Source organism: Pinus tabuliformis, chromosome J (genome assembly GCF_031772625.1).
Source record: "Pinus tabuliformis cultivar Carrire ecotype Pingquan chromosome J, CPIR1, whole genome shotgun sequence".
NCBI classification, from domain to species: Eukaryota; Viridiplantae; Streptophyta; class Pinopsida; order Pinales; family Pinaceae; genus Pinus; species Pinus tabuliformis.
This window is the reverse complement of record NC_142295.1, coordinates 416,584,533-416,596,419: the sequence shown is the minus strand read 5'-3', so window position 1 is coordinate 416,596,419 and position 11,887 is coordinate 416,584,533. Positions and strand designations below refer to the sequence as shown.

At 31.9% G+C, this 11,887-nt stretch overlaps 1 pseudogene; it reads left to right on the top strand.

Moving 5' to 3' along the window:
• The first annotated feature begins 3,465 nt into the window (after positions 1-3,465).
• LOC149227603 (uncharacterized) lies at positions 3,466-4,755 on the top strand (annotated as a pseudogene).
• Positions 4,756-11,887: the final 7,132 nt, after the last annotated feature.

Below are 11,887 nucleotides of genomic sequence, written 5' to 3'. Positions count from 1 at the left end.
AAAAATTAATGATATATGATATATAGTAGAAGATAAAATGTTACAAGAAGAGGAGGGCATGTTATACTCCCATTCTAACATTTTATGTTTATAAAACTTAGGTTTTGGTTTGCAGATTTCTGTGGTATGGTTTTTGAGACAATGGATTCGGATATTCCACAGTTTTCATTTTTAATTTGTCATGAGCATAGTTATTTTCTTGTGTCAAGCTCGTTAAAAAATAAAATAGATCCCCTTCCAATTCAATTCTTTGACTAGATCTAGTAAATTCCCAGTCAATTCTTTCACTTGATCTCATAAATGAAACTTCATTTCATCTACCTATTAGTAACCAGTAGTCAACTTAGGTGAATGAAATGAAGCTTGGGGGGCATGTGCCTAGAATTGAGTCATTATGCTGGGGGCATGCAAGCTTATTTCAAGAATATTTTTTCTCTGTTTCAAGCTTATGTAAAAGTGAAACCACTCTTAAGCATAGATTTTCTCATGTTTCAAGCTTCTGAAAAAATGAAACCATCTTCAAGTATTCTCAAGTATAGTTTCCACATGTTTCATGCTTGTGTAAAAATGAAACCATTTTCATCCTATCCCTAGTGATTGCCATTTTTATCAGCTAGTTTCTGCGAGATGAGCGTTGGGTTTTTCATTCCATCTTCACCATCTGCTTGGCCAATAAGACACTTTCACTTGGTTGTTTTATCCTTCCCTGAGGAATAACTGCGATGAGTGGTCTTCTTAGCCTGCCTCTTGACCTATACATGTTTTGAGCAGTTCCATCATGACCGGGACCAGTTTCTACCCTTTATACCACTCTTTCCTCTAGGAGGAGTCCTCTTTCAGCACTTTTCAAACTCCCAAAACATGAAAATATTGTCGAGCACTTGTATTTTCGAACTCATTAAAGTAAATGAAAAGATGTCTACTTAGTATAAGTTTAACCCTTTTCCGAACTGGGATAGACTATTTATGAAAATGTGCACGTGGAAGTTGTTATCTATACTTCAGAGGACTTGATAGAAGATACCCTTCTAGGGTCAACTCTTTAAATGATTTTCTTACTTATTCTATGTTTTGTCATGCCATGTTACTTATATCTCAAATTATTTGTATGGTAACAATAATTTTTTATTTTTTTGTGAAATGACACCTTTTTGTGGAAGGACACTTAATTTTTACCGAAATAATCTAATGAACTACGTTACTATGTTTTTGTATCATAAGTTTGATTAATCATTAGGGGAATTTGAGGTCTAAAATGGGCCTTCTAAGAAAAATGTACAACCAAAATAAATTTTAAAAGAACTAATAGGATTCAAGATGATGATGTCAACCATGGGGATGATTCATCATTTTTGTAGTAAAAAGTTAAAAATAATAAAAAATAATAAAATAATAAAACTATTTTTTAAACTTCTGTCCCTAGGATTTACTCAAATTTCGAGCAAAAGTAATCGTTGGATGCAAAATTTAATTCCTCATCCAAGGAGTACCCATGTTGCATACTTTCGATGGACCATGCTACATGAAAAACGAGAAATACATGAAAAAACGTGATTGCAATCACATTTTTCATGTATTTCTCATTTTTCATATAGCAGGGTCCATGGAAAGTATGCAACATGGGTAATCCTTGGATGAAGAATCAAATTCAATGTCCAATAAGTGTTTCTGCTTGAAATTTGAGTAAACTCATAAGGAGAGAAGTTGAAAATACATGTTGAAAAAATAATTTTTTTCTTTTTTCCCTCTAAAATTTGATGATGTAATGTAATCTTATTTTATAATTTCCTTAGGAGGCCCATTCTAGACCTCAAAATTCCCCTAATGAAGGTTAACTTGTTCTAATACAAATATTACTTAAAAAAGAATTGAACAATAAGTCATTTCTTCATTATGTCCATCATAAATATTGCATTCTAAAAATAAGTGCTTATTTAAGTTAAATATGAAAATAAAATCCGTATTTTTTTTCCTTTATTGACTTCAATCATAGGGGTTGAAGATAGAATCAGATGGTTTACATCATACTTCATAACACGTCCATTAAATTTGATCTGCCATCATAAATTATACATTAAATAATTAAACACATTATAAATTTTATTTTTATTTCAAAACAAAATCTATTTTTTATTTATATTAATATATTACATCTTTATTTATATTAATATATCCCATGTTTTAAAAACTAATTAAAATTATATATATATATATATATATATATATATATATATATATATATATATATATATATTAACTTTTATTAAATAATTATTAAAATGATTAAATCATTTTTAAAATGTAACAATGGCTACATAGTAAATAGTACCTACCATTTAGCTTAAATATAGGTTAATTAAACTAAAAAACAATAAAGAGATAAATATTTCATCACAAAAATAAAACAATTATGTGTATCTTTAAATTGAAAATATGGAAAAAAAAAATTATAAGTCATGAAAATAGAAATAATAAAAAATAGAATCAAATAATAAAAATAAAAAAGTCGAATAAAAAAAAATTAGTAATTAACAGAAATGGAAGTTACTAAACAACTTATAATAAGACCTCAACCGATCACTTTATAAATAAATAATTTAAATAATAATAAAAAATGACAAAAATTGAATTCCTAATATTAAACTATAGATAAACAACATAATTTTTTTTATCAAACTATTGTACTTAAATTTAAAAGTGATCGAGTATTAATAATAATATTAAGATATACTTTTACTCTTGAATATAAAAAAAGCCAAGTAAAATTAACTAAAATAACAACATATTTAATTAACTCTTTAATTTAAAAATTAATATAATACAATATATTGACATCCAACCACTTCTAGTATGTTATTTATTAATTAACTAAGAAATTAATATAAATCCACCGTATCATCCAAACAATATAATACAATATATTGACATCCAACCACTTCTTGGATGTTATTTATTAATTAACTTAAGAAATTAATATAAATCCACCATATCATCCAAACAATTTTATCGTTTTGTGTTCCCTAACAACATTTTCTCCCCCTCCCCCTGAAAACTAATGCTTTAATATTGACCGTTAAGGAATTTTTTTGGGCTATGGACAAATCACTTCAATTTGCTTGTCAAATTAAATCCCTGGCCCCGCTACCTTGTTGTTTTGTGCATTCTGTCCGTCTAGATTTTATCTTGCTTGCGCTTTAAATTTAAGGTGATCTATTGTACAACCTCACAATTCACACAAAAAAAATTCACGGATAAAAAAATTAATTATATTTAACGAACAAATGACTTCGTGACGGACAATTTCTCTGTCAAATTCCCCTCCATCACTGACAATTTACGTGTCAAATTCCATCCCTTTGTCAAATTCCCCTCCGTCACTGACAATTTACGTGTCAAATTCCATCCCTGCAGGCAAGCAATATTTCCTATGCTATTGGGTATCCAATGCGGTTTAAGAGTACTATGATGGGACCTCAAGTCGGCCAGCAATCGCTGAGCAACTTCACCATACATGCATGGGCATGTAACGGAACAACTCTCCGGCCGGGAAAGGACTCCAACCTCCACCGGAAAATACTGACGCGACCTGCAAGGCCTTGAATGTCAGACGAATTGGATGGGTGGGCACCAAGCAGTGGATCGATTTGAAATTTGAATTTATCTGCATTCATTGTGAAAATTTGCAATGTATCTGTTTTTCTCATTCTCATTCTCAGACACAGGGCACCAGAAAAAGCAAAACGATTCATCTGTGGCTGCTCTATGCCTTGGTCCTCATACTATCCACATATATTTTTCTTGATATTTATGTGAACCACATGCATAGATTTGGCTTTCTTGGCATTGAGTTTGGCGTTTCTGTGGCTTGCAAACGCCAAGGCTTCACTGCGCAAGTGTTTAAGCATAATGAATGGGAAGCCATGGCAAGAAACAGCGATGAGTTGTGCGGGACGAGAGAAGGATTCTTGGACAAAGATGAAGATCAGGTTGAGAATCCATGGCGGCAGATGAAGTGGATAGGAGGCTGTTACCTGTCCTGTAAAAGGTCATCTCATTGAGAAGCTCGATAATTGTAACAATTTCCGCAGAGGTTTTGCCCTCCGATTATCCAACGATGTGGAGGACAAAACGCACATCTTGCCATGGCTTCTACCTTCCAAGGCGATCGATCTCCATCGTAGATAGCGACGGGTTCTGCTGGATCTGGGTGTTAATGCATTCAACACCAGCCTAGCCTGGTTTCTTCGCATGTACCCCTTTGATTTCATCGAGATTCACGCCTTCGAAGTCGAATCCAAGCTCCTGCAAAAGACGAGGCCGCTTGGTTTTGAGGAAGAGAGTAACGTGGCACAGACGAATCCCTCCTCCTTCACTGTAAAGGCCACTCCCCAACCTCCGCAGTGGATGGTGGATAGAATCCAACTGCACTACAACTTTATGTCAAACTGAGATGATAAAGCCAACAATGTCATAAATATAATGAGGTTTATGAAAGAGGAGTTTCGATTGAAAGCAACTGATACAGTGGTTGTAAAGATGGACATCGAGGGAAGTGAGTGGCTGATTCTGAGGAGATGGCTCAGTGATCCAAAGATGCCTCTCATTGTGGACGAGCTCTTTGTGGAGGTTCACTACAATCACCCATCCATGTGGAACTACCACTGGTTCAGATTTAGTAAGATCACCAGGCAAAATGCGAAAAATCTTCTTGCAGATCTCAGATGGCATGGCTTCTATGCCCACTTTTGGCCCTAATTCATTAACCTACCTCACGCCATCCTTTCACGTTCACCGCTGGCGCTCTCTTTCCACTCACCATCTGCCATCTCTGATCATCAAAATCAAGGAACTAGACAGAATCACATGGAATTACTTTCCTATTTTATTCTTGGAGAGATCTTATTTCGCTTTCTCTTTAGCTTTTATTTATATTTTTGCAGTGAGACACAGGTTGACAATCATACTAGAAAAGTGTTGGGCATTTTGAATTGATGGATCCAGTCTGCTTTTTATGATACTTTGTAAAGTAGAAAGTATAGGTAAGTTTGATTTAAGAAAAGTTCAAAGTTGATAGTTGAACATCCTTCAAACGGCACTGTAAATTTGGAGTTTACCAAAAATTGCAGAGTTTGGCTTATGGAATCTCTGACCAATTTAAAAGAAATTATACTTTGATCAGAGATAACAGTTGAACATATTTAAAATAGATTATTATGGATAAGTAGTGAGAGAAACGGTTTAGCTTATGAAGGCTTAAGCAAATTAAAACAGATGGTAATCGATAATAAAAAAGAGAGAGAAATGATGATCATTGTGAAGCAAAGTATTGTATGTCTCTATGCTTTTAAAGTCGTATATAGAGATGTTGTATTTGATATGTATTTAATATTAAATTTTAATTTCAAAATGGGTTATAATTTTTATTTTTAATTTATATATTAAGATAAAAGTGGAAGAAGATAAATCAGCGAAAATAAAAATTAGACAAAAAAAAACAATTATGTGAGAAGGTGAAAACCATACAAATTAGATTAAAGTATTATAATTATTTAAAATTAAAATAAAAAATAAGATGTAATATTTAAAAAATATAAGTGAAATTTTTTATTATTAAGTTGTTGATTTTGAATTAAGAGAATAATGAAGAAAAAATAACATCTTATTATTGGTCTTCTACAAAATATTTTTAGCTTAAAATTAAATATATATATTATGAATTTAAACACTAAGCATTTACATGTATAAATTTGAAAATATATTGATTTTGACAAAATGTCATTTTCATTTACATATACAAATTTGAAAATATCTTGATTTTGACAAAGTGTCATTTTCTAAGATTCATGAAACTTCCATTGTATAGAGCATCTCATTTAAGGATCATTCCTACCACATAGTTTCTCATTTCCTAAGATGACTCTATAGCATCTTAAGATGACCCTATAACATTTTGAATTTCTTGGTTGAAGAGAAATCCAAATTATTCTTCCCTCATGAACTATGATAATACATTCTTCAAGCTATTTGTTAGGATATTTGTGATGATCTTATAAATTGAGTAATTAAGAAATTAGTTTATAGTCCTCGAAAGATTCCAAAGGATTTTTCTTTAGAATTAGTGCTTTAAATGTCACATTTAGGGTTTTTGGATTCTTTAATTAACTCTCAACAAATTAGTCTCCAACAAAATTTTATAGAAACCCATATAAAATTCCATTATCTTCTCTTCACCCTCAAGAAATCCTCTTCCAACATGTGATAGATACCCCAATAAATTTCATTGTCCAAGTGTGTTTGAAGAAAAACCTTTGCCTCTTTCTTTAACTCCCAACAGATCCTAGTCGAACATGTTATAGAAACCCAAATAAAATTCCATCACCTTTCCTTACCCCTCAACAAATCCTCTTCCAAGATGTTATAGAAACCCAAATAAAATTCCATCATCTTTCCTTACCCCTCAACAAATCCTCTTCCAATATGTTATAAAAACCTAGAGAAAATTCCATTATCTTTTCCAAATCAAATTCCATCATTTTTTCTTACCCCCCAATGAATCCTCTTCCAACATGTTATAGAAACCCAAATAAACTTACATTAGAAACCCAAATAAACTAACATTATCTTTCCTTAACCGTTAACAAATCTTCCTCTAACAAGGGGCTATGTGTAAGTATGTCTGAGCTCAATTTGGAGTTGACGCGTGTCCCTCTTAAAATAAAAATAAAATATTCTCTAAATAGAAAAGCAATGTTGGCTATAACCAACATAGACCAACATACATTAAAATGGTTTTTGTTTGTTATTAATATATTCTTAAGTCTAAGGGAATATTAATTCATAAAATTCACAAAATATCTTCATTTTACAGCCAGTGTGAAGCAAAGTGTCAAAAATTTCTCTTATGTGATTTCTACCGAAAGACTTTGCTTAATTTATTATGGATCACACAAGCCTGAATATAGATATTAATATATTTTTAAGCATACTTGAATATTAATTCATATTAAAATATTTTATTAGTAACTCACATTAGATATTTATTATACACAACATTAAATATATATATATATATATATATATATATATATATATATATATATATATATATATATATATATATATATATATATGAAATTTTAACCTTCGTTATTGGGTTCCAAGTTTTGACAACCCATGGTATTTGAAACTTCATAGATATCTGTATACGGAAAAAAAAAAAATGTTAAAAGAAAATACTTTACTATTGTATACAATAAAATATCCAATATGAGTTATGAAAATAATATTTTAATATGAATTAATATTGAAATATACTTAAAAATAAAAAGTTTGAAGTAGTATGGTGTTAGTATTTTACAGTTTAGTGTGTGTATATATATATATATATATATATATATATATATTGTGCAAATCCAACAAAGATTTTTTGGACATACAAGTTTAAGTTATGTAATCTCTATAGCATTCAAAAATACAATTAGACAATGAAATGTTACACATTGGTTTTTACATTCTAAAATAAGTTTGCACCTAAAGAAATTTGACCCCTCTCAGCGCATGTTAGATTCGTACTTAAGATAGATCTATGCTACTAAAATACATGTTATAGATACCAAATAAAATTCCATTATCTTTCCTTAACCCTTAGCAAATCCTCCTCCAACATGTTGTAGATACTAAAGTAAAATTCCATTGTCCAATTGTATCCAAAACAAGAATTTTGACGGTCCAATTGTATGAGAAGCAAGACTTTTGGCCTTTTTGAAAAAGCACTTCACTAATTTTATTTTATTTTGGATATTTCAGCTTATTGCCTCAATGGGTGCATCATAATGAAAAGGTAAGTGGCTAGGTTGAGAGTTACACATCACACTTCATGTTTAGATTTATATAGATCTTGATGCAATGTATGCTATATAATTTTTTGGAGTGCTAGAAATTACAATGCCATAATTTTATTGAACAAAGTTGATTGTGTAATAACAATATGACCCTATAATAATATATAAGGGCAAAGGATATTATGATGTGATAAGGGCTTGGAACCAAAGATGGATCTAGAAGGTTTGAATTCTAGTTAATTTGATCATGCATTCTTGTTACTCAAATGAAAAAAAATAAATAGCTTTAAGCTAGTTCTTTGGTAAGGAATTTTTTATTTGATTGAACATTTTAAATGTCTATTCTCTCTTATTTTGAAATAAACAATCCAACAATGCTCATATAATAAAAAAAGGACAATATTGATTCATAATTTACTACAAACATATATGGAAGATGTTTAAACCCCACAATATAAAAAAAATAGGTTATGTAAAATAACAAAGGTAGATACCAAAATACATGAGCAAGAAAAAATGGAAAACTCAAACTAAGAAAGTGTTCACCCATAATTGAAAATCATCAACAACTCCTTATAAATGAAATTTACTTTTCCACCAACATTATGAGCTATGCCCATATCAATGATGCCTAAATTGATTCCCATATTGGCTTTGACATTGCCAATGACAATCTTAGTACACTCTAGCTCTCAACTTTTTGTTTGCTAGTTTTTGTGACTTGCATGACTAACCTATGGCTTGAGTAGCCTCAACCTAGGGGCATCTAAGTCATCAAATTTACTAAGGGGATCACACGTGGCTTGGGCCTCACCAACCCTTAGCATGTATGGACTTTTACCCACAGAGTTTCGAACCAGTGACCTTACCCCATGGAGTGCCTTAACATAGCACCGTGTCACTGTTTACTCTATGCCTAGTGGGATACCCTAGCTCTCAACTTTGGTTGTTTACTTTACCCTTAATAAAAAGTAGTCCACAAATCCATGGAAGTTATCAAGGCCACAAAGAAACTTGTAAGAACATTAAGGGTTGCAACTACATTTCAAAGAATGAACAAACAATTTGCAAGGAAAAATGAGAGCTTATATCCATTTTCAAATATTTCAATACATGGTTGATAGTGGTGGAAACAACGTTACCCTAATGCAATTTCAAGTTATATCAAAATGTTATTCTTGCATAAAGAAACATGTTCAATATTTCTATCTTCTGTTTTTTTACTCTTACAAATTATCTTGGTCATTTAAGGATTTACATCCCATCAATATACTCTTCAAACAATGGCAAGAATGAATTGATGAACGGTGGAGATCGGTGAATGCTATGTCCATGGAATATTTGTAACAAACAAAACTACTACGTCCATGGAATGTTTGGAATCAAGCTCAACTTGAAGAATGCTTGTGGTGTTGAACTAATAGCAAGCTTAAATAATTTTACTTCCAACAAATCAAAATTATTGGCTAATAATTAAAAAAAAGACTTGAAAAAAGAGAGTTAATAATCATAATAATTGTGTTGTCTTATAATAGTAACTTGATACACCTAGTACCATGATATAGCCCATTCAAAATCATAAATTGTGTTACATGCCTTGAAGTCATGATTGTAACTTAATACACCTAGTACGATTAGTACCATGATAGGGCCCATTGCAGGTGTGATTCTTTATCCCTCCTAGAAATTCGTTGCATAAAAACTTGAAGTCACTTCTTTTACCTACAATTTTTGAAATATCATAGTTCTCTCTTTATATACAATTGAGTCTGGATGAAGGTACACAAATGCACACCTTTACTCTCATTATTCATAAATTTACACCCACACTTCATATACACAAATATTGATCCGCTAACTGTGCACTTCCACCCCATCTTAAGCTACTTTTCTTGGGTTTAATTTGCACGTATACATGCTCTCCTACGTGAAACTCTTTATAAGTTTTTTTTTTAATCAACACATGTTTTTTGCCTATCTTGGGCAACCTTCAGATTCTATCAAACTTTCTTCACTCTTTGTTCCATTTCCACAAGCATATCAGGCCCTAGGATTAACTTGTCTTCAAGATTGTTCCAATTTGTAGGTGTTCTGCACCTTTTTCCCTACAACACTTCATAAGGGCTCATTTTCAAAGATTCATGATAATTGTTGTTGTATGAAAATTCAACCAAATGAAGGTATTCCTCCCATTTGGTTGGTTATTACATCACATACATTCGTAGCATATGTTCTAGGACTTGATTAACTCGTTTGGTCTGCCCATCTATTTGTGGATGGTATGTTGTATTGAATTGAATATGAGTGCCTAACCCAGTAAAAGGGCTTTCCAAAATGCAGAAGTAAATTTTACATCTTGGTCGGAATTAACTACTTTTGGCATGCCATACAACCGAAATATCTCCCTCATAAATATATCTACAATTTCAACAATTTTGTAAGTGTATTTGATAAGGATAAAATGAGTTTTTTTCTCTCAACTTATCCACCACTACCATGATAGAAAAAATTTTCTTTCTGGATTTGGGCAAGCCTATTATAAAGTCCTATTGTAGCAGCTACAATCACCCTCCAAAAATTTTCCTTCGCTTCATTTTGGAGCCTCCCTCCTCGAAATCATAGCAGCTATCCTACAATGACAAGGTACTTATGTTTATTTGTTTTTATCTGTCACTTAATAGCTTGTGTTCACTCACTTGTTCCATCCCAAATATTGAATTTGATCCTCACAAAAGTCGTATTTGTTGTACTTAGCATAATGTTAATTTTCTCTTAAGGTTTTCAACATTATCCGAAGGTGCTCCTTATGCTCTTCTAAGTTCCTTGAGTATATAATAATGTTGTCAGTAAAACTCAAAACAAATTTATCTAGGTAAGGGTGAAAATACCATTCATTAAACTCATGAAAGTTGCGGGGGAATTAGTAAGCCCGAACGGTAAGACAACAAATTCATAATGACCATAATGGGTTCAAAAGGTTGTCTTGCAGATTACTCGCACTTTTATTTTGATTTGATGATACTTTGACTGTAGATCAATTTTAGAAAATCCAGTCGCTCCCTTGACTTAATCAAATAAATCATCGATTCTTGGAAACAGGTACTTGTTTCTAATAGTTAATTTATTTAGTTGCTTATAATCGATACATAGGTGCAGGGTCCCATCTTTCTTTCTCACAAACAACAATGGGGCTCCCCAAGGTGATACACTTGGGCGAATGTACCCTTTATCTAGCAACTCTTGTAACTGCATCTTAAGCTCTGTTAATTCAGGCATACTCATTCGATAAGGGGATTTTGACACTGGGGTAGCTCCTGGAACTAGCTCTATATTGAAATCAATTTCTCTTTTTGGGGGAAGCCCGATAATTTTTTCGGAAAGACATCCAGGAATTCTTGTTGTCACACATGTGAACCTTGTAGTATTCATCATCATGTAGAATCATAGAATATCAAATTTACTTTCTATGATCACCTTATAGTACCTGGACCTATTTCTGAGCACTATGTTGTAGATGATCTGCTTCAATATGCCATCGAGTATCATGAATATGAGTTGTCAAGACTGTATTCTTTATAGAAAATGATTCAATCTGAGGTAGTGATTGTCACTAGTATGATGCCATCATGTTATTATTGAGATCACTGTATGACATAGATCGAAATTGTGGGAGACACCAAAATTGTTGATATGTACTCGAGTTCTGAACAATTCATCTTTTGACTGAGATTACTTGATCCTAGAACTCTAGATAAGGATCCAAATCAACCTTGCTGTAGGACTAAATTGTCTTGTTGTTATAGACTTTCTCCTTAATTATATAGACAAAAGCCCTTGCCATTGTATACTGTTGTTGTAGACTGATCCTTCAATCCTTGAAGTAGGTTTTGAAACACAAAACCCTTCAACTTTCTTTGATGCCCTTCTTGAAAAATGATCCTTGAATATCTCTTTTTGCCTCCCTTCCTTTGACTTCAGCACCTTAGCTCTGATACCATGTTGAACAATCTAGGGCAAATTATGTTAATAAGATTCTTCTCACTAGG